Source organism: Sminthopsis crassicaudata, chromosome 1 (assembly GCF_048593235.1).
Source record: "Sminthopsis crassicaudata isolate SCR6 chromosome 1, ASM4859323v1, whole genome shotgun sequence".
NCBI lineage: Eukaryota > Metazoa > Chordata > Mammalia > Dasyuromorphia > Dasyuridae > Sminthopsis > Sminthopsis crassicaudata.
This window is the reverse complement of record NC_133617.1, coordinates 331,352,115-331,376,622: the sequence shown is the minus strand read 5'-3', so window position 1 is coordinate 331,376,622 and position 24,508 is coordinate 331,352,115. Positions and strand designations below refer to the sequence as shown.

General features: G+C 32.4%; 1 pseudogene; it reads right to left on the bottom strand.

The window, feature by feature from the left end:
• Positions 1–23,154: 23,154 nt before the first annotated feature.
• On the bottom strand, positions 23,155–24,228 carry LOC141549514 (carbonyl reductase [NADPH] 1 pseudogene; annotated as a pseudogene).
• Positions 24,229–24,508: the final 280 nt, after the last annotated feature.

Sequence of the window (24,508 nt, the reverse complement as noted above, 5' to 3'; positions counted from 1 at the left end):
TGCCCAAAAATTTATCAAACTGTGCATACCCTTTGACCCAGCAGTACTACTACTGGGCTTATATCCCAAAGAAATACTAAAGAGCGGAAAGGGACCTGTATGTGCCAAAATGTTTGTAGCAGCTCTTTTTGTTGTAGCTAGAAACTGGAAGATGAATGGATGTCCATCAGTTGGAGAATGATTGGGTAAATTATGGTATATGAAGGTTATGGAATATTACTGCTCTGTAAGAAATGACCAGCAGGAGGAATACAGAGAGTCTTGAAGAGACTTACATCAACTTATGCTGAGTGAAATGAGCAGAACCAGAAGATCACTATACACTTCAGCAACAATACTGTATGAGGATGTATTCTGATGGAAGTGGAAATCTTCAACATAAAGAAGATCCAACTCACTTCCAGTTGATCAATGATGGACAGAGGTAGCTACACCCAGAGAAGGAACACTGGGAAATGAATGTAAATTGTTAGCACTAATATCTGTCTGCCCAGGTTACATATACCTTCGGAATCTAATGCTTATCGTGCTACAAGAAAATCGTATTTACACACATGTATTGTATCTAGGTTATATTGTAACACATGTAAAATGTATGGGATTGCCTGTCATCGGGGGGAGGGAGTAGAGGGAGGGGGGGATAATTTGGAAAAATGAATACAAAGGATAATATTATAAAAAAATATAATAAAAATAAAAAAAGAAAAGAAAAGCAGAAAATGTTTTTTAAGAGCATCTGTAGGTAAAAGATATGAACGAAAAATAAGGAAGGAAGGATGGAAGAAAAGAAAGAAGAAAGGAAAGTACAACAGAAGGAAGGAAAGAAGGAGGAAGCACGGAAGGAAAGAAAAAAGGAAGGAAGAAGAGTTTCAAATGACCAATTTTCCACTTTGTGGGCCAGCTTTACTTACACAGGTTGCTATTTGTCTTTGTTCTAGAATAGGACCATGACATCAGGGAGGTGATGCTATGGTGGAAGTGAATTAAATTTGAATGCAAGGTCACTTTTCTCACTTTCTCCTCCAGAGCCATCTATGTCCAGTGACAAGATGATTACAGATGCAATAACCTTAAATATGAAGAAATCCTGGTGATGCTAAGGATTATGGTTGTGTTCAGACAATACATTACTTGATGAGGACGGAAACTTACTCTTAATTACCAGTTTTATTTTGGTTTAAGCAATCATTTTTCAAATTGTGCTTCAAATTACTCATATCATTTCAACTAAGTAAAATTAAAGATAAGAAAATGTTTGATGAAGTCTTTCAAAAGATGTTATACAAAGGTTACATAATGTTAATTATGATACCTAATGGGGCAGCTAGATGGCACGGTGGATAGACCACCAGCCCTGAAGTCAGGAGGATGATGTGAGGTCAAATTTGACCCCAGATATTTAATACTTACTAGCTGTATGACCCTGGACAAGTCACTTATCCCCAATTGTCTTGCAAAACCAATAAATAAACATATAAATGATGGTGACTAACACTATAAAACATTATAACATCTAGGAAGAGCAATGGATAAAACTTCCAAGATTTTATTTGGAAACAATCCTTTTCCTGAGTTCAATTCTGGCCTCACACATTTATTGGCTGTGTGCCTACCCTGGACAAGTAACTTAACCCTGTTTAACTCAATTTCCTCGCTATAAATGCACTGGAGAAAAATGATAAACCATTGCTGTATTTCAGGAAAGAAAACCTCAAACTACATCACAAAGAATCAGACACAACTGAAAAAATGACTGAATAACAATAGTATTTTGCTCAGTGCTTTTCAAATATTGTTTCTTTTAACCTTACAACAAGCTAGTCATGTGGGTATTATTGTCCTTTTTACAGTTGAGGAAATTGTAGCAAACAGAGATTAAATGATTTTCTCAGATTCACAGAGCTAGAGGTAACTGAGACTGGATATTAATTTGAATCTTCTTCGCTCCAGGTCCAGTGTTCTGTCCATTGTAGAACTTAACAGTCTAAATTGGATAATTCTTAAATTAATAATTACATTCAGTTATCCTTTCTAGGATATATTTGTATATTTTATGTTTCAATACTGAGTTAAATAAAGTTTAAGTTCTTAGTTCTTTCAACTAATAGTTAATAACTGCAGTTATCCCTTCCACTGTGAGAATCAGACAACTAGTATTGTTAAGCCTATGTATAACAAAGGATCAAATGGGAACATATATGTAATAAGTTCTACATATTAAAATATGATCTAAATGTATTATCTTAGGCAAAATAAATTACTTCTCTGAAAATTTAAAATTCTAGCTAATTAGCACTATTATTTCTTTCACACATTCATCTCTAACATGATCCCTCATCACAACCCTGGCATAATCTATTTGGCTTCAAAGTTGTATGAGAACATTTTCTTGATTATGAGAATCATATTTTTACATGATCTTTTATTTGATTTTATATGATCAGTCTGCATGAATATTATATTGTGTGTGGTTTAAGAAGATTCATTAAGATCCTAATGTCACATTTAATGATCCATTTAAAGAACACATTTGCATAAATTTCTGAAATATGATCTACTAGTAATAATTTTAAATTATTACTAATGAAGATACAGTAAATGCATTTTACAATAGAATTAGGAAAATCTTTGTTTTTGCTATATTTCAGACAAAGAAACCACTCAGATATAATTTGCTTTCTAACCATAGAAAAAGAATAACTCTAAGTTTAAAAATTTTTTTCATTAAAATACCATCAAGGGGCAGCTAGGTGGTGCAGTGGATAGAGCACCAGCCTGGAATTCAGGAGGACCAGAGTTCAAATCTGGTCTCAGACACTTAACACTTCCTAGCTGTGTGACCCTGGGCAAGTCACTTAACCCCAGCCTCAAAAAAAAAAAAAAAAAAAAAAAAAAAAAAAAAAAAAAAAGAGAGAGAGAAAATACCATCAAGATTTCTTCCAAATGTCACACTTTTGTATTATATATTGCTCTTAAAATGCATATTGTATGTGCATGTGTGAGTGCCTGCATAAATATATATATATATAATTTCAAAAATTATATATATAAAATTTTTGAAATTCTGTCATAATTTCACTATCATAAGACCTTACCATCAATTTCCCCCTGCTTTTCATGGTAAAAACATACTATAGGAAATATGGATATTAGGTTTATAAAATCAAATTCAGTCACTTATAGGTATTTTTTCCAAGATTAATCTAACATCATAAATACAGAGAAGTTTCTCTCTCATAGTGGATCAAAATCGCACTGTGTAGAGTCATTATGCAAAAATATCTGTTAGGCAATAATAAATATTTAAATAAATCAAAAGATTGATCTAGAAATATTTGCAATAGTAAGATATATATTATCAAAAACAATTTACCAATAAAATACTTGAAGGAGAGGTAATCATTAAACTACTTAAAATCATGAACAAAAAACAAATACAAAACATTTGAATATAATATTTCAAGTATCATAAATGAAGACTGTCTAAGTCTGTTAAAGCTAGAGGATAAAAAAGACTAAAAGAATACAGCAGTGTCCTCTTCAAAGAAACCACAAAAGAAATATGCTCAAAATATCATGAGCTAAATCAAATTTCTTGCTAAAGAAATAGGGAAAAAATGATAAGCCCTTCAAAACAAAGAATTCCAGCACTAAGCAGCCAAGGAGCCATATTAATGATAAAAGAAAAATAAAAAGTAGTTTGTTTCATAAAAGAGAGAAGATTTTTTTTTTTTCTGGGAGAGAATAAAATAGGCCAAAATTTAAAAATAAATAAATAAAGGCTTAAAGCCAAGAACAGCCTATGTAGCAAAACAGCACAATCTTACGGTAAATAGAAATATAATATTCCAAGCTTTTATGATAAAAAGATCAGAACAGAATACTCACTTTGAAACAGAAATACAGAAGACAAAAGACAAGTAGGAAAATGCATATACATTGACTAATTGGAAGGATTCATTCTGGACATGCTAGTATGAAGAAAAGCAAATCTTATAAAATTCAAATGACTTCAAGGCCTAAAAAGAAAGATACATTAGAGAAAGAAGATTTTTAATTATTTTGTTTTGCTTTGATGTGTCAAGTGATTAGTAAGTAGGAGGGAAAAGAGAACTTATAAGGAAGAAGAAAGAATTCAAATATAAAATTTCATATATAAAATGGTAATGTGATAATTAATATAAAAACACATAGAATGGTATGGAGAAGAATGGGTTGCCCATAAACTTTACTTTCATATAAATCCTAAATATCACTCTTCTCTCTCTCTCTCTCTCTCTCTCTCTCTCTCTCTCTCTCTCTCTCTCTCTCTCTTTCTCTATCTTTTACATACACACACCCACACCCACACACATACACAAGACTGCTGCACTGAAGTATATTAAATTCAGTGGAAATATACGCAGGGACAAAACATGTATGGAGATTTAAAAGAGAAGGCAGTATGAATTAAGAAATAGTTTTAAATAAAACTAAATGCAATATAGTAGCTGTTGGATGAAGGGAAAGGGAAAAAAACATTAAAACTTTAACTGGGGATAGGATAAGGTAAAGAAAAGAAAGGAAAGGAAATATAAATACATCCTATAATTTATTGGCAAAATATATTTTTCATAAAGGAATTACGAAAAATAAATCAATAACATTACTTAACTTTTATACATTAAATAGCATGATATCTAAATATTAAGCCAAAAGTTAGTCAAATTTCAGGGACACACAAATATATTGCGTTTTCTGTTTCTATCTTTCCATTTACCTCCTGCTATCTAACTATCCTCTATGTCTGTTTGTCTCTCTCATTCTATATATATATGTATGTATGTATCTATATGTGCTATAGCAGTACTAGAGTACAGGAATGTGTCAGTTTTTCTAAGAAAAGATAATAAAAATAAACATAAAAGATGAAGAGATGGATAGAACATTAGTTTAAAAATATGGATTATAGATTATTTAGAAATTATAGATTCACAAAAGAAAGATATAACATTTTTCAATCATTCATGGCACCTTTACAAAAATTGAACATATATTGAGCATAACAACTTCAAAAAACAGATAGAAAAAAGCCTATATATCCAGTAGGCCAAAGCGGCTTTAAATCCATTATGATCTAATATGAAAAAGCAACAAAATACATTTTTCCCTCTGTCTCCTGCCACACTTCTCTGAAGTTATATAAATCTGTCTTTGATTTCTTTTATATATAGTTTTGGATGCATGGTATGTATTTTTGTTTCTGCTCATTTGATTTTACATCATGTTTTAGCAGCATGTCTATATTTCATATTGTTTACTCATATTCTTCAGTTTAATGAAACAGTATCTCATTTCATGGGCAAACCCCAATTTATTGAAAGAGTTTTAGCACACTGGATATATGTGGATATATACACCAGAAAATGACAAGTAAATAAATTTGTGTGTTTGTCAATGTCTGAAAAATTCAATTTTTGAATGAAATATATATGAAAACTAGGAATCAAACATTGTAATAAAAACACAAAAAAGAAACTAGAATGTTAAGTTCCAAGAAGGTGGAAAATGATCGATTTCCTTTTAATATACCAATTATAAATAGCCTATGAATAGGTAAACACCTAAAATCCAATGGGTATTTTCAAAAGCTCCTCTATACAAAGAAAATTATAATCTATCACTCAATATACCTTTTATTTTTTTAAGCAGTTTACACTATTTGAAAGTTTTAGAATTGTTTTAATTATGTAAAAGCTTAAACTGCTTATACCAGCTCATGGTGTATTGGTGCAAATACAAAGTCTATATGAAGACTTTGTACTAATTTATTATCTATATCTTTAGAATTTTGCATTTAGTAGAGTGGTCCATGTTTTAATCAGTTAATTCTTAAAGAAATATTAAATCAGTACTTCCTTTTTCCAGGAATTGTGCTATACACTTGAGAAAAACTCACTTATTGGAATATAACCAAAGTTATAGCATATGCTTTCATATTCAATCAGGCTTCATTAGTTTTTTTTTTTTTTTTTTTTTCCCAGAATGTAGATGGAATGTTTCATTGTAAGGACTTTGGAATTGTTGATCATTTTCTGAGTATAGCTAAGTCACTTCCAATTGATCTTCATATCACATTAGTGTTACTATGTACAATGTACAATCTACTCATTTCACTTCATAAGAGTTCATACAATCATTCTCCAATTGGTGGGCATCCACTCAGTTTCTAGTTTCTGGATGCTACAAAGAGGGCCTGTGTATCATTTCTTATAGTGCAATGATACTTCATCATAATAATATAATTTATTCCATCATTTCCTAATTGATGGAAATTCTCTTAATTTGTAGTTCTTTGGAACCATTAATGGAACTGTTATAAATAATTTTGTACATATAACATTTTCATTTTGCTTTGATCTCTTTAAAAGGGTAAACTAGTAATGGGATTACTGGGTCAAAGAATTGCATAGTTTTATAACACTTTGGACATAGTTCCAAATTGTTTTACAGAATGATTAGAGCATTTCATAACTCCCCCAACAATTAATTGTTTTTCCAATTTTCCCATATCTTCTCCAATATTTATCATTTTCCTTTTTTGTTACATTAATCAATTTAATAGGTATGAAATGATATCTCAGATTTATTTTAATTTGGATTCTCAAATCAATAGTTATTTAGAGAAAATTTTAAAATATGCCTGTAGATAGTGTTAATTTTCACATTTGAAAATTTACTTTTCATATCTTTGATCATGTGTCAATTTGGGAATGATTAGTATTTTTATAAATTCTATTCAGTTCTCTATATATTTGAGAAATGAGGCCTTTATCAGAAAAATATACTTTCATTTCCACTCCCATACTAAGTTTACTGTGTTCCTTTTAAACTTGGATGCATTGATTTTATTTATGCAAAAACTATTTAATTTGATGTAATCTAATTCATCAATTTTATATATCATAATGCTATCACTTATTTGACATTAATTTTTCCTTTATCCCTAATGCTGAGAGGTACTCTTTCATGCTCCCCTAATTTCCTTATGGCATAACCATTAATGACTAAATCATGTACCAATTTTGGCATTATCTTAGTATATTATATTAGATCTTGGTCTGTACTTATTTTCTTCCAAACTGTTTTCCAGTGTTTTTTTTTTTGTTTGTTTGTTTTTTGTTTTTTGTTTTTTTTTTTCATTTAGTTATTGGGTTTATCTTGTCAGGTAGTCTCCCAAAATTGTATTTCTCTTTCTACCTCTTTTTTGTTGAACTTTGATGGTAATATATAGAAATAATGAGGATTAATATGTTTATTTTATAGCCAGAAATTTTTATATGCAGGTATTTTCATTATTTCAAGTAGTTTTTGTATCAGTTATCTTAAAATTCTCCCTATATATAATCATCTCATCTGTAAATAGAGTCAAATGTGTTTCCTAATTGCTTAAACTCCTTCAATTTTTTTTTTTGTTTTATTGATGTAGCTACCATTTCTAGAACATTATTAAATAATATAGGTGATAATGGGTATGCTATTTTCATTTGTGTTTTTACTGGAAAGGTTTCTAACTTATACCCATTGAAGATAATATTTGCTTATAATTTTAGAAACATACTACTTATCATTTAGTAAGGGAATTTCCATTTGTTACTATTATTTACACTGTCTCATATATATGAATTTTATATTCACTCATAAGAATTTCTTGCATCTACTTGACAGATTCATGTTTTTATTGGTTTTGTTATTGATATAATCCATAATGCTGATATTTTTCCTAATATTGAATCAGGCCTGCATTACTGTTATAAATCCTACCTTGTCATAGATATTGAGCTTTGTGACAATTACAGCAATAATTGCTATTATTTTTTGTAAAAATCCATGCACTACTATTTAATTTAAAAAATCATTTATGTTTTTCTACATCATTTTATATTATAAAAAATTTGGTGAGACTCATTTATCTGATCAAAATAGTTTTCATACTATTTAATTTAATGATTCTTTCAATGTTTGTTAGGATATTTTGGGGCCTGTGATCAATTTATATTTTTCTTTGAGTTTTTGTTTATAATTTTCTTGACCTTGTCTTCTTCTGGGTTTGCATCTTAATCTTCCCTGTCACTAAAATAACTTGTTATTGTTAGATTATTTGTTTTTTTTTTTTTTCCCTCATTTTTCCAGCCTAATTCTTGACATTATCTTAAACTTGTATTCTACTTCTGGATAGTACTATTCCAAGCTTCAGCTTTTTCTTAATTTTGTTTTAAGAGCTAACTTTGTTTTGTGTTTTTTGTGCTTCCAGAGTGAATCCCTGAAATAACCAGAGAGATATGGTTATTGTTGCTCTTTTAAATATTGCTCTATGGCCAGGAAAGTAACTTGTTCCTTAATGCAAACAAGGTCTAGTACTCTGCTTGACCCTGGTACTCTGACCAGGTACCCTGACCTCCTGTAGCTGTATTATTGCTGCTTACTTCTGTTTGGACTTGAGATAAGGGTCCCTACTCTACCATAAGCAGCCGGAAGCAATCCTTGCTACTCTGTAACCATGACCAGGGCTACCATGGGACCCTAGGTGCCATTGCTCATTTTGCTCTTGGCACCATCGCCTAGAGTGGAATATGGATAATCCAATAAGATTCTGAACTCAGAGTCAGTGCAGTTTTCTGGAGTTTTGTTGAGACTAGTTGTCTGGCCCTTCCATGGGCTGAGTTGCCAAAATTGCTGCTGTTGCCAATGTACTTTCTTCCAAGTCCTACTGCTAGCCCTGTTGCAGTTTGTACTGTCCTAATTATGTGCCCAGAAAATATCCCAGTGTGGCATACCTTTTCTTCCAACTTCCTGAAGTTGGCTGAAAATTTAAAAATTGTTTCATACTACCGTTGTTACTTCTTTAGTTCTGTAATTTGAGTTGAAAATTGTTTCACCCTACGATTGTTATTCTTTAATTCTATAATTTGAGATGAACTATTATTTTAGAATTGTTTTGAGGATAATCAGGGGACTATAATTTAGCTCTAAGCCTTAACCTAGTACCACTGATGTGAAATTTTCTTCTATCAAATAAAAAAAATTTCATAGTTATAACTTTCTTCTCATCTTGTCCATTGCTAATTTGAATTTCAGAAATTTGTTGTCAGAGTCCCCTGAAGTGTGTGTTTGCTGAGTGGAACTTAAAACTACATCAGATTCTGGGATTCTACATGGAAGCAACACTTCTGAAGCTTTAGTTTACAAGACAAAATTTTGAAATGTCACTTATTAGACACAATTATCTCAAAGTACACCCATTTATTAAGATGGCACAGTGAAGATAGTAACCACTAAACTCCTCCATCAATATAATCTCCCAGAAATACACAAAGCATCTGTGAGAAGAGTGCCCACAAACTTAGAAAAGACCAATAAAATGTACACATCGAAGTGACACGTGTGGACAAGCCACTCAAATCTTTGATTATGGAGAGCTCCTATCGCTTTTTTTATCTTCTATTATTCTTGAAGTGCTCCTCTTTAGGTTTGGTATTTCTGCTGGGCTGGTCACACACCTGCACTCCTTAGATCTCTTCCTCTCTGTACCTCATCTCTCCACTGCCAAATATACTTGTTAGATGTATAGTTCATACCCTTCTTTACTGCCAAAAGGCAAGATCTTTGAAGTTCTGTTAGGATTATCAGGTGAGAACTCAGGTTGTCTGGACAGTGACAAGGTGAGAACTCAGGTTGTCTGGACAGTGACAAGGTGAGAATTCAGGTTGTCTGGACAATTACAAGGTGACTTGACTTGAAAATTCTCTGGCTCAGACCTTTGGTTCGGGCCTTTAAAGGGAGTTTACACCTTAGGAATTCTAAGAGGAGCAAGTTCATTGATGGAAGTATTTCCCCACACCCCACTGAGTTCTCACCTACCTATTCTCTGGGAGGATAAAAGAAGGGTAGCATTGGGTTTGAGAGAATCGACTCTGGGATAGAGTTTTGACATCAGGCAGGCTGAAAGGAGACCAGTCTGATTTGAGGAAGGACAAGAGTTGGAGGAGATTCAGAGCTCCCAAGAAACCTGCACACAGAGGAAAAGATTTTACAGATCTTCTCCCAGAGAAGGATTATAATTGAGCAGACGACCTGACCCTCACAATTCAAGAACTTTACAAAGTTCCTTTCTGAAACATAATTACTGGATTTGAATATATCCCATTATTCCTGCTGGGTATGTTATCCACTTTTAAATGAAGTACTGCTTTAAAAAATGTACTTTTTCATTGACTAACATCTCATATCTTCTACCAAAATAAAGTCAAAATGGGTACTGATGTAGACATAAAGGATAATGCCAGAAATAAATTAGAAGAGTGTGGAACAGATTACCTGTCAGATCTATTAAGAAGGGAAAAAATCTATGGCCAACCAGGATATAGAAAACATTATGAAAAGCAAGAATAATTTTGATTATATTAAATCAAAAAACATTTGCACAAAAAAGTAATGCAATCAAGATTAGAAACAAAATAGAAAGGTTGGTAACTATTTTTACAGCTAATATTTCTGAAAAAGCCATAATTTTTCAAATGTAGAAAAATTGAATTATTAATAAGACAAGTCATCTCCCAGTTGAGAAATGGTAAAAAAAATATGGTAGTTTTTAGATGAAGAAATTAAAGCCATCTATTTTCATATAAAAAAGTTCTCTAAATCACTATTGAATAGAAAAATGCAAATTAAAACAACTTTGAGGTACCACTTTATATCTATCAGATTGACTAATACAAAAAAAAAAACAAAAAAGAAAAAAGAAAAATGACAAATGTTGAAGAGAATGTGGTAAAATTGACACAGTAATGTATTGTTGGGGGAGTTGTGAACTGATCCAAATATTCTTGGGAATAATTTGGAAATTTGCCCAAAGATCTATAAAACTTTTCATTTCCTTTGATCCACCAAAACCTTTACTAGATCTGTATCCCAAAGAAATCATTAAAAATGTAAAATGACCTATAAGTACAAAAATATTTATATAAGCTTTCTTTGTGGTAGTATATGACTGGAAATCAATGGGATGCCTATCAATTGAGGAAAAACAACAAATTGTATATATGAATGCAATAGAATACAAATATTTCATAAGAAATGATGAACAGGGAAATTTCAGAAAAAAAACTTGGAAAAGACATGAACTGATGCTAAGTAAAGTGAGTAGAACAAAGATGAGGTTGTATACAGTAACAGCAACTTTGCAGGAATGATCAACATCAATAAATTTCTCAGCTATACAATAATCTGAGATAATTCTAAAAGACTCATGATGGAAAATAGCATCCAGATCCACAGAAAAAATTATGACTCCTGAATGCAAATTGAAGTTAATTGTTTTTTTTTTTTCTTATAGTTTTTCCCCCTTTTTGTTCTGATTGCCCTTTCACAACATAACTAATGTGGAAATAAGTTGTTATTTTTTAAGAGAAAATCTTATTTTCTTCTGTCTTCTGGTAGAAAATCTATAAAACTTCTTGCTGCCTTGAATTGGACTGGAATGACACCAAGATATGCCAAATGTGTATATATATCACATATGTGTATGTATTTGTGTGTGTGTGTGTGTGTGTGTGTGTGTGTGTGTGTGAACATAGGTAATTGCAAATAAGCCAATGGTAAATACTCTGCTGATTCCATCAAAGAGAACTTTCCTACACTTTGAGTAGTGGTAATAAGTTGTAGAATCATGTTCATATTTCTTTTCTAAATATTTGATCATTATCTATTAACTGACCTCTAACTTTCTATTACTGATTCAATCAGGTTGATGGTGAGGGAATAGTATTCCTACAACACAATCAAAAAAGAACTGGCTGAAGAAGTTACTGTATATGACTATTATGAAATATTATTTTATTATTTTAATAATAGATTTTTATTTGTAAAAAATATGCAAAGATAGTTTTTAACACTCCTTTGCTAAAATTTGTGTTCCAAATTTTTCTCTCTCCCTTTCTCTTGCCTCCTCCACTGAATAGCAAGTAATCCAATATAGGTTAAACATGTGCAATTCTTCTAAAGATATTTCTACATTTATCACCTTGCACAAGAAAGATAAGATCAAAAAGAGAAAAAAGGCAAGTAAACAGCAACAAAAACAATGAAAATGTTATGTTATGTGGTATCTGTATTCAGTCTGCATAGTCCTATTTCTACATGCAGATGATTCTCTCTATTAAAAGTCTATTAGGGTTAGTCAGAATCACTTCTATAATGGGATATTATCTTTATATAAGAAGTGAGGAACAGGCTGGTTTCAGTAAAGCCTGGAAAGACTTTCATGAACTGATGCAGAGTGAAATGAGCAGAACCAAGATAACATTGTACACAGTAACAGCAAGATTATGTGATGATAAATAATAGACTTGGTATTTCTCAGCAATATACTGTTTCAAGACAACTGAATAGACTTGGGATAGAATATACCACATGAATCCACAGACAAAATCAAGGCACACTATTTTCAGTTGTTTTATTTTGTGGGGTGTTGCTCTTTCTCATGATTTTTCCACATTTTTTCAGATTTTACTTTTGACATAATAATATATAATATAAATCATCTTGCTTCATTCTTAATCTTTTGGGGAATGCTTCTAATTTTTTTTTCCATTACATATGATGCTGATAGGTCTTACTTATCATTTTAAGGAAAACTTAATTTATTCCTGTTCAGTATTCAAAATTCAAAATATTCTGGTATTTTCAATAAGAATGAGTGCTCTATTTTGTCAAATGCTTTTTAACAAAACATCTAATGGATTCTGCTAGTTTGATTATTGATGTAATAAATATGCTAATAGTTTTCCTGATAATGCATCAACCCTGCATTACTAGTATAAATCCAACTTAGTCATAGTGTATTATCCTGTTGATAAATTGCCATAATCTCTTTGCTAATATTTTATTTAAGATTTTTGCATTGATATTCACTAGGAAAATTGGTATATACTTTTATTTCTCTGTTTTGGTCCTTCTCAGTTTAGTTGTCATACCCATATCTGTAGTATAAAAGGAATTAATTTTTCTTTAAATGTTTGGTAGAATTCACTTGTAAATCCATCTGAACCTGAAGTTTTATCTTAGGGAGTTTATTAATAGCTTGTACAATTACTTTCTCTAAAATGGAACTATTTAAGTACGTTATTTCCTCCTCTGTTAATCTGTGCAATATATATTTTCTATATTTATATTTTGTATATATATATATATATATATTTCACTTAGATTATCAGATTTATTGGCATACAGTTGTGAAAAAATAGATCCTAATTATTGTTTTAATTTACTCTTCATTAGTGGTAAGTTTAGTCTTTTTATTTTTTTTTATATTGGTAATTTGGTTTTCTTTTTCCAAACAAATTAACTAAAGGTGTATTTATTTTGTTGTTGTTTTTTTAAAACCAACAATTTATTGGTTCAATATTATTCTTACTTTCAATTTTATTCATTTCTCATTTTTTCAGAATTTCAAATTCAATATTTAATTGGGTTTTCTAATTTGTTCTTTTTTAGCTTTTTTTAAAGTCACATGCCCAGTTCACTAATCTTCTCTTTTTATATTTTATTCATGTAAGCATCTAGAAATATAAAATCTCATCTAAGATTTGCTATGGCAGACTCCCATAAATTTTGCTATATTATCATTCTCTTGGATGAAATAATCAATTTTGTCTATGATTTCTTTTTTACCCACTTATGCTTTCGGATTACATTATTTAGTTTCCGATTAAGTTTTGGAAAACATGCTTCCCACTTTCCTTCAGTGAATTGGTAGTTTCTAGTTCTTTCTTATAATGGTGGCTACTTGTGAAAGGAGTGGGGAAAACAATGGAAAGTATTAATGACAGAAAAATAAATATTGATTAAATATTTTTTTTGAAATAAACATGAAAATTTAGTACAATGTTGCTTTAGCATCACATTCTAAAATTCCTATGACATGGAGATGATTGCAAATCGTCAACTGTAAATTCAAGTCCTTTTGCATTCCTTGTTTATAACAATTTATATTTGCTGATAACATAATACAGTTATTTAAATATAAATTATTCTAATATATTCAGTCTGTACAGAGTGACTTAACTATAAATATATTTTATTATTTTAATATTTTCACCTTGATTATTCTGTCTACTAAAGAAAATAAATTTCATCATTTATTTTAAGAAGTGAGAACAAGTTGTAATTTTAAAATCCATGCAGAATTTAATGAGTTTTATGGCCTCTAGCATATCACTTAATCTTTCCTCATCTAAAAATTGAAGAGTTCAAGACAAAACTTTGAATTCTCTTTCAGATTTAAAATTCTATTCATGTACAGATGGATTTTATAGATTTATGTGTCTCATTTATCTATGTATTAAGGATGACCTTTGAATATAAGTAAATTAGGGTACAATCTCTTTATTTGGGAAGAGGCTTTTTTCATAAAAAGGGAAGAGAAAAAGGAATAACCACAGATTCAAAGATGGAAAAGACATTAAGAAACATCTAGTTTAGTCTGCTCTCCATTCTGCCTCATTTCACAGATGAGGAAATTGATGGCAAGAAACATTAAATAAAGGCCAAAGTTTTCACACAGCTGAATTTTAACACTTGGCTTTCTTGGTTCCAGGACACATAGGATGAAGAATCAGACTATTACATAGAAATGTAAAACTCTGAAGAAGAAAAATCTTTATAAATTGTTGATAGGTTCAAGATGGTATTAATGATGACTTAGATAGAAGTCACAGAGTAAACTGTGTTTTTTTATTTTTAATTTTTATAATTATAAATTTTTGACAGTATATATCCATGAGTATTTTTTAAAATAATATTATGACTTGTATTCATTTTTCCAAATTTTCCCCTCCCTCCCTCTACTCCTTCCCCTAGATGATAGGCAATCCCATACATATTACATGTGTTACAGTATAACCTAGATACAATATGTGTGTGTAAATCCAATTTTCTTGTTGCATATTAAGAATTAGATTCCAGAGTTACTTTGCCCAACTTTATACCAATAAATTTGATAACTTAAGTGAAATGGATAACTTCCTCCAAAAACATAGGCTCCCTAGATTAACAGAGGAGGAGATAAATTGCTTAAATAGTCCCATTTCAGAAAAAGAAATAGAACCAGCTATTAATCAAGTCCCCAGGAAAAAAATCCCCAGGATAAGATGGATTCACAAGTGAATTCTACCAATCATTTAAAGAACAATTAGCCCCAATGTTATATAAATTATTTGAAAAAATAGGGGATGAAGGAGTCCTACCAAACTCCTTTTATGACACAGACATGGTACTGATATCTAAACCAGGTAGATCGAAAACTGAGAAAGAAAATTATAGACCAATTTCCTTAATGAATATTGATGCTAAAATCTTAAATAAAATATTAGCAAAAAGACTTCAGAAAATCATCTCCAGGATAATACACTATGATCAAGCAGGATTTATTCCAGGAATGCAGGGCTGGTTTAATATTAGGAAAACTATTAATATAATTGACCATATTAATAATCAAATTGATAAGAACTATATGATCATCTCAATAGATGCAGAAAAAGCATTTGACAAAATCCAACATCCATTCCTACTAAAAACTCTTGAGAGTATAGGAATAAATGGATTATTCCTTAGAATAATCAGGAGCATATATTTAAGACCGTCAGTAAGCATAATATGCAATAGAAATAAACAGCAACCTTTCCCAATAAGATCATGAGTGAAACAAGTTTGCCCACTATCACCATTACTATTCAATATAGTACTAGAAAAGCTGGCCTCGGCAATAAGAGCCGAGAAAGAGATTCAAGGAATTAGAGTAGGAAATGAGGAAATCAAACTATCACTCTTTGCAGATGACTTGATGGTATACTTAGAGAACCCCAAAGACTGCTAAAATGCTATTAGAAATAATTTAAAATTTCAGCAAAGTCGCAGGATACAAAATAAATCCACATAAATCCTCAGCATTTTTGTATAACACCAACAAAATGCAACAGCAAGAGAAATTCCATTCCAAACAAACGTTGAGAGTATAAAGTATTTGGGAATCCATCTACCAAAGAAAAGTCAGGAATTATATGAGCAAAATTACAAAACACTTGCCACAAAAATAAAGTCAGATTTAAATAATTGGAAAGACATTCAGTGCTCTTGGATAGGCCGAGCGAATATAATAAAGATGACAATACTCCCCAAACTAATCTATTTATTTAGTGCTATACCAATCAGAGTCCCAAGAAACTATTTCAATGACCTAGAAAAAATAACAACAAAATTAATATGGAAGAATAAAAGGTCGAGAATTGCAAGGGAACTAATGAAAAAAAAAAAAAAAAAAACTCAGAGGAAGGTGGTCTAAGTGTACCTGATCTAAAGCTATATTATATAGCAGCAATCACCAAACCATTTGGTATTGGCTAAGAAATAGACCGGTAGATCAGTGGAACAATTAGATACAAAGGACAAAAAGGGTACATCTATAACAATCTAATCACTGACAAACCCAAAGATACCAACATTAGGGAGAAAAATTCATTATTTGGAAAAAAACTGTTGGGAAAACTGGAAATTAATATGGTAGAAATTAGATATGGATCCACACTTAACACTATATACCAAGATAAGATCAAAATGGGGCCATGATTTAGGCATAAAGAGTGAGATCATAACTAGATAAGAGGAACAGAGAAGAGTCTACCTCTCAGACCTGTGGAGGAGGAAGGAATTTATGACCAGAGGAGAACGAGAGATCATTATTGATCACAAAATAGAAGATTTTGATTACATTAAACTAAAAAGTTTCTGTACAAACAATACTAATGCAGACAAGATTAGAAGGAAGTAACAAATTGGGAAAATATTTTTAAAGTTAAAGGTTCTGACAAAGGTCTCATTTCCAAAATATATAGAGAACTGACCCTAATTTTTAAGAAACCGAACCATTCTCCAATTGATAAATGGTCAAAGCATATGAACAGACAATTCTCAGATGATGAAATTGAAACTATATCCACTCATATGAAAGAGTGTTCCAAATCACTACTGATCAGAGAAATGCAAATTAAGACAACTCTGAGATACCACTACACACCTGTCAGATTGGCTAAGATGACAGGAACAAATAATGATGAATGTTGGAGGGGATGTGGGAAAACTGGGACACTGATACATTGTTGGTGGAGTTGTGAAAGAATCCAGCCATTCTGGAGAGCAATTTGGAACCATGCCCAAAAAGTTATCAAACTGTGCATACCCTTTGACCCAGCAGTACTACTACTGGGCTTATATCCCAAAGAAATACTAAAGAGCGGAAAGGGACCTGTATGTGCCAAAATGTTTGTGGCAGCTCTTTTTGTAGTAGCTAGAAACTGGAAGATGAATGGATGTCCATCAGTTGGAGAATAGTTGGGTAAATTATGGTATATGAAGGTTATGGAATATTACTGCTCTGTAAGAAATGACCAGCAGGAGGAATACAGAGAGTCTTGAAGAGACTTACATCAACTGATGCTGAGTGAAATGAGCAGAACCAGAAGATCACTGTACACTTCAACAACAATACTGTATGAGGATATATTCTGATGGAAGTGGAAATCTTCAACATAAAGAAGAGCCAACTCACTTCCAGTTGATCAATGATGGACAGAGGTAGCTACACCCAGAGAAGAAACACTGGGAAGTGAATGTAAATTGTTAGCACTAATATCTGTCTGCCCAGATTACATGTACCTTCAGAATCTAATGCTTATTGTGCAACAAGAAAATGGTATTTACACACATGTATTGTATCTAGGTTATATTGTAACACATGTAAATATGTATGGGATTGCCTGTCATCGGGGGGAGGGAGTAGAGTGGGGGATAATTTGGAAAAATGAATACAAGGGATAATATTATAAAAAAAATTAAAAAAAGAAAAAAAGTATTAGATTCCAAAGATATAAATAACCTGAGTAGAAAGACAGTAGTGCCAACAGTTTACATTCAATTCCCAGTGTTCCTTCTCTGGGTGTAGTTGTTTCTGTTCATCATTGATCAACTGGAAGTGAGTTGGATCTTCTTTATTTTGAAGATATCCACTTCCATCAGAATATATCTTCATCCAGTATTGTTGTTGAAGTGTACAGTGATCTTCTGGTTCTGCTCATTTCACTCAGCATCAGTTGATGTAAGTCTCTTCAAGACTCTCTGTATTCCTCCTGCTGGTCATTTCTTACAGAGCAGTAATATTCCATAACCTTCATATACCATAATTTACCCAACTATTCTCCAACTGATGGACATCCATTCATCTTCCAGTTTCTAGCTACAACAAAAAGAGCTGCCACAAATATTTTGGCACATACAGGTCCCTTTCCGCTCTTTAGTATTTCTTTGGGATATAAGCCCAGTAGTAGCATTACTGGATCTAAGGGTATGCACAGTTTGATAACTTTTTGGACATAGTAACATATTGCTCTCCAGAATGGCCAGATTCTTTCACAATGCCACCAACAAAATATTAGTGTCCCAGTTTTCCCCCATCCCCTCCAACATTCATCATTATTTATTCCTGTCATCTTAGCCAATGTGACAGGTGTATAGTGATATCTCAGAGTTGTCTTAATTTGCATTTCTCTGATCAGTAGTGATTTGGAACACTCTTTCATATGAGTGGATATGCTTTCAATTTCATCATCTGAGAATTGTCTGTTCATATCCTTTGACCATTTATCAATTGGAGAATGGTTTGATTTCTTATGAATTAAGGTCAGTTCACTATATATTTTGGAAATGAGACCTTTATCAGAACTGTTAACTGTAAAAATATTTTCCAAATTTGTTACTTCCCTTCTAATCTTTGTTTGCATTAGTATTGTTTGTACAGAATCATTTTAGTTTGATGTTATCAAAATCTTCTATTTTGTGATAAATAATGATCTCTAGCTCTCCTCTGGTCATAAATTCCTTCCTCCTCCACAGGTCTGAGAGGTAGACTCTTCTCTGTTCCTCTTATCTAGTTATGATCTCATTCTTTATGCCTAAATCATGGACCCATTTTCAGCTTACCTTGGTATATGGTGTTAAATGTGGATCCATATCTAACTACTGCCATACTAATTTCCAGTTTTCCAAACAGTTTTTTTTCCAAATAATGAATTTTTATCCCAAATGTTGGTATCTTTGGGTTTGTCAAACACTAAATTGCTATAATTGTACCCTTTTTTTGTCCTTTGTACCTAATCTATTCCACTGATCAACTGCTCTATTTCTTAGCCAATACCAAATGGTTTTGGTGACTGCTGCTGTATAATATACCTTTAGACCAGGTACACCTAGACCACCTTCATCTGACTTTTTTTTTTTCATTAATTCCCTTGAAATTCTCGACCTTTTTTTCTTCTATATGAATTTTGTTGTTATTTTTTCTAGGTCACTAAAATAGTTTCTTGGGAGTCTGATTGGTATAGCACTAAATAAATAGATCAGTTTGGGGAGTATTGTCATCTTTATTATATTCGCTTGGCCTATCCACCAGCACTGGATGTCTTTCCAGTTATTTAAATCTGATTTATTTTTGTGGCAAGTGTTTTGTAATTTTGCTCATATAATTCCTGACTTTTCATTGGTAGATGGATTCCCAAATATTTTATACTTTCAACATTTGTTTGGAATGCAATTTCTCTTTGTATCTCTTGCTGTTGCATTTTGTTGGTAATGTACAAAAATGCTGAGGATTTATGTGAATTTATTTTGTACCCAGAAACTTTGCTAAAGTTGTGAATTATTTCTAATAACTTTTTATTAGAATCTTTGGGGTTCTCTAAGTACACCATCATATCATATGCAAAGATTGACAGTTTTATTTCCTCATCACCTACTCTTATTCCTTTAATCTCTTTCTCGACTCTTATTGCTGAGCCTAGCATTTCTAATACAATATTGAATAGTAATGTTGATAGTGGACAACCTTGTTTCTCCTGATCTTACTGGGAAAGGTTTCAGTTTATCTCCATTACATATTATGCTTACTGACAGTCTTAAATATATGCTCCTGACTATTCTAAGGAATAGTCCATTTATTCCTATACTCTCAAGAGTTTTTAGTAGGAATGGATGTTGGATTTTATCAAATGCTTTTTCTGCATCTATGGAGATGATCATATGTTTTTTTTAATTAATTTGATTATTAATATGGTCAATTATACTAATAATTTTCCTAATATTAAACCAGCCCTGCATTTCTGGTATAAATCCTACTTGATCATAGTGTATTATCCTGGGGATGATTTTCTGCAGTCTTTTTGCTAATATCTTATTTAAGATTTTAGCTTCATTATTCATTGAGGAGATTGGTCTATAGTTTTCTTTCTCAGTTTTCAATCTACCTAGTTTAGGTATCAGTATCATGTCTGTGTCATAAAAGGAATTTGGTAGGACTCCTTCATCCCCTATTTTTTCAAATAGTTTATATAACATTGGGGCTAATTATTCTTTAACTGTTTGATAGAATTCACATGTAAATCCATTTGGTCCTGGGGAATTTTTCCTGAGGAGTTGATTAATAGCTTATATTTTTGGAGGTAGTCATCCATTTCACTTGAGTTATTAAATTTATTGGCATAAAGTTGGGCAAAGTAACTCATTATTTCTCTAATTTTCTCTTCATTAGTGGAAAGATCCGTCTTTTCATTTGTAAGACTAACAATTTGATTTTCCTCTTTCATTTTTTCTGATCCAATTTACCAAAGGTTTATCTATTTTATTGGCTTTTTCATAAAACCAACTCTTGGTTTTATTTGTTAATTCAATAGTTTTTTTTTTTTTTTTACTTTCAATACTATCGATTTCTCCTTTTAATTTTAATATTTCAAATTTATTTTTTGATTGGGTGTTTTAATTTGGTCTTTTTCTAGCTTTTTAAGTTGCAGGCCCAATTCGTTAATCTTCTCTTTCTCTATTTTGTTCAAATAAGCCTCTAAAGATATAAAATTCCCCCTTATTACCGCTTTAGCTGCATCCCATAAATTTTGGTATGATGTCTCATCATTGTCATTATCTTTGGTGAAATTATTAAATGTTCCTATAATTTGCTGCTGATATTATTCAGTTTCCAATTACTTTTTTGTCTATTTACCCCTAACTCCTCATTGAATGTAGTTTTTATTGCATTGTGTTCTGAGAAGAAGGCATTTACTATTTCTGCCTTCCTGCATTTAATTTTGAGATCTTTATGTCCTAATATATGGCCAATTTTTTATAGGTTCCATGAACTGCTGAGAAGAAAGTATACTCCTTTCTATAACCATTCAGTTTTCTCCAAATGTCTATCATACTTAGTTATTGTAATGTTCTATTTACATTTTTAATTTCTTTCTTATTTGTTTTGTGGTTTGATTTTTCTAATTCTGAGAGTGCAAGGTTGAGATGTCCCACCATTATAGTTTTGCTGTCTATTTTTTCTTGCAACTCTCTTAACTTTTCCTTTAGGAATTTAGATGCTTTAGCACTTGGTGCAAATATGTTTAGTATTTATATGGCTTCATTGACTATGCTACCTTTTAGCAGGATATAGTTTCCTGCCTTATCTCTTTAATTAGTTCAATTTCTCCTTTTGCTTGATCTGTGATAAGGATGGCAACCCCTTCTTTTTTGCCTTTACTTGAAGCATAATAGATTCTGCTCCAACCTTTTACTTTTACTCTGTATGTATCTCCCTGCTTTAAGTGTGTTTCCTGTAAACAACATATTGTAGGGTTCTGACTTTTGATCCAGTCTGCTATCTGCCTCCGTTTAAGGGGAAAGTTCATACCATTCACATTTACAGTTAAAATTACTAATTCTGTATTTCCTGCCATCATATTGTCCCCGGATTATGCTTTTTTTTTAATCCCTTGACCCCCCTGAATCCCTTCCCCAATATTTAATTTATAGACCTCACTTGTGATGCACAGCCCTCCCCTTTTAGTATCCCTCTCCCCTCCTTTTAAGTCCCTCCCCCCTCCTTTTAAGTCCCTTCCCCTTTCTTGTGCCCTTCCCTTATTCCCCTTTTCCCTTTCCCTTTTCCTCTCCCTCCTTTTAATGAGGTGAGAGAGGATTCTCTGAAAAACAAACATTTCAGTTCTTTACTCTTTGAGCCTACTCTGCTGACAGTCAGAGTCTCCCAATGTTTCTTCCCCTCTCTAAATTCCTTCAAATGTGCTAGATTTTCTATGCCCCTTCCTGGGATGTAGTTTCCCTCTTTTTATCTCTCCTTCCCATTTTTCTGATACTATCCCCTTCCCTTTACTACTTCCCCCTCCTTTTTTATATTATATCAGTAAAATCAAATTATCCATGCGGACTTTCTGTACATCCACAACAGAGATACAGTTCTCAAGAGTTCTTTTTACCTTTTTTCTGCTTCTCTTCAGTCTTGTGGATGTAGATCAAATTTTTTGTTTAAGTCTGGTTTTTTCCTAGAAAAAAATTGAATTCCTCTGTTTCATTAAATGACTATCTTCTTCCATAGAAGAAAATGCTATACTTAGCTGGGTAGTTTATTCTTGGTTGCAATCTTTGTTCTTTTGCCTTTCGGAATATCAGGTTCCAGGCCCTTCAATCTTTTAATGTGGAGGCAGCCAGATCTTGAGTGACCCTTATTGTGGCACCTTGATATTTGAATTGTTCTTTTCCTCGCTGCTTGCAATACTTTTTTACTTAGTTTGGTAATTCCGCAGCTTAGCCACAATGTTCCATAGAGTTCTTTTTTTAGGGTCTTTTTCAGAAGGTGTTCGATGAATTCTTTCAATGCCTATTTTTCCTTCTGTTTCTATTATCTCTGGACAGTCCTCTTTGATGATTTCCTGTAAAATAGGATCTAGGCTCTTTTTTTGATCATAGTTTTTGGGAAGTCCAGTGATCCTCAGATTATCTCTCCTAGATCTATTTTCCAGGTCTATATATTTTCCCAGTAAGTATTTGACGTTATTTTCCAGCTTTTCATCCTTTTTTTTTTTTTTTTTTCAGAGTATTTAATGATTTATTGGGAGCTTTTTGAAACCTTTTTATTCCACTTTTATGATCTGAATTTCGCTTTTTTAAAATATATTACAAACATTTAGTTAATATAGCTCTGTTAGACTTATATGAGAAGTAGGCAACTCAAAGAGAATATCTTATAGGAATTAGCTGTGATAACACAGCTACAAAACACTTTTATTTTTATTTCTAAACGTATTTTTAAATCAAACTCTAGATGTATAACATTCAAGTGTTACTAAAATGGACTCACAAATTAAAATTACCATTTTTCAACTTTTTTCTCCATTACAAATTGGCCATGAGGTTCTGTAACATTTGGGGGTAACAGAGCTAAATAAACTGGGGTTTCAGCTCCTTCTTCTGGACTTTTGGTAGCCTTGGGCCCTGCCATGTCGGTTCTCACCCATTCTGGACAACAGGCATTTAGAAGAATATTATCCCCCTTTCTCTGCTCATTCAGTTGCCTGGCATGGATTCTAGACAAGACAGTGACTCCAATCTTGGACACTCCATAAGCAGAGTTAGGCCAGCCTTCCTTCTCATGCACTCCCTTCTTTGTATCCTCCACAAACTTGTTCATGAGCCCCACCAACTCGTCCTCTGTGATCGTGTTGCTCCGAAACTTCTGCTGCAGTTCTGGGCTGCAGTTTTTAAGAGAACGTAAGCTCACCATGCTGGAGACATTCACCACTCTACCTTGGGGTTTTATCAGAGGCAGTAATTCTGCAGATACAGCTCTGGTACCAAAAAAGTTGGTTTTCATAGTCACCTCGGCTTGAACAGGAAAAGGTGTGGTATCAGCAACTTTGAAGGCCATTCCAGCATTGTTGACAAGCAAATCCACACCCCCGTACCGCTCCTTTAGATATTTCCCCAGGGTCTGAATGCTCTGCTGGTCATCGATGTCCAACTGGTGGAAAAGCGGGTTCAGCCCCTCCTCCTTCAGCTTCTTCACAGCCTCCTGGCCCCGGCTCACATCCCTGGAGGTGAGAATCACATCCCCGGAGAATTTCTTGCACAGATCGCGCACGATGGCGAAGCCGATCCCCTTGTTACTCCCCGTCACCACGGCCACCTTGTTGGTAGACATGACCGGGCTGTGGTGGGGGGCAGGAAATCCAAAACAGTGACTCGGTGAACGAGTGGTAGGGGAAACGCACGCCGGGAGGGAAAGCGAGCGTTAATGCCCGAGCGGCGAGGGAGAATAGGCACAGGTTCTCCATCCTTTTTGTTTTGTTTGACTGATTCTTGGCTTCTCAATGTATCATTTATTTCTATTTGTTCCATCCTGATTTTTAATGAGTTATTTTCTTCATTCACATTTTTAGTTCTTTTTGTATATGTCCAATTGAGTTTTTAAATGAATTATTTTGCTCTATTGAAGTTTTTTTCATTTCACTAATTTTTTTTTTGTGAGTTATTTTCTTTTTTTCCAATTCAGAAATTCTACTTTCTTGAGATTTTTTTATCTTTTCCAATTCAGAAA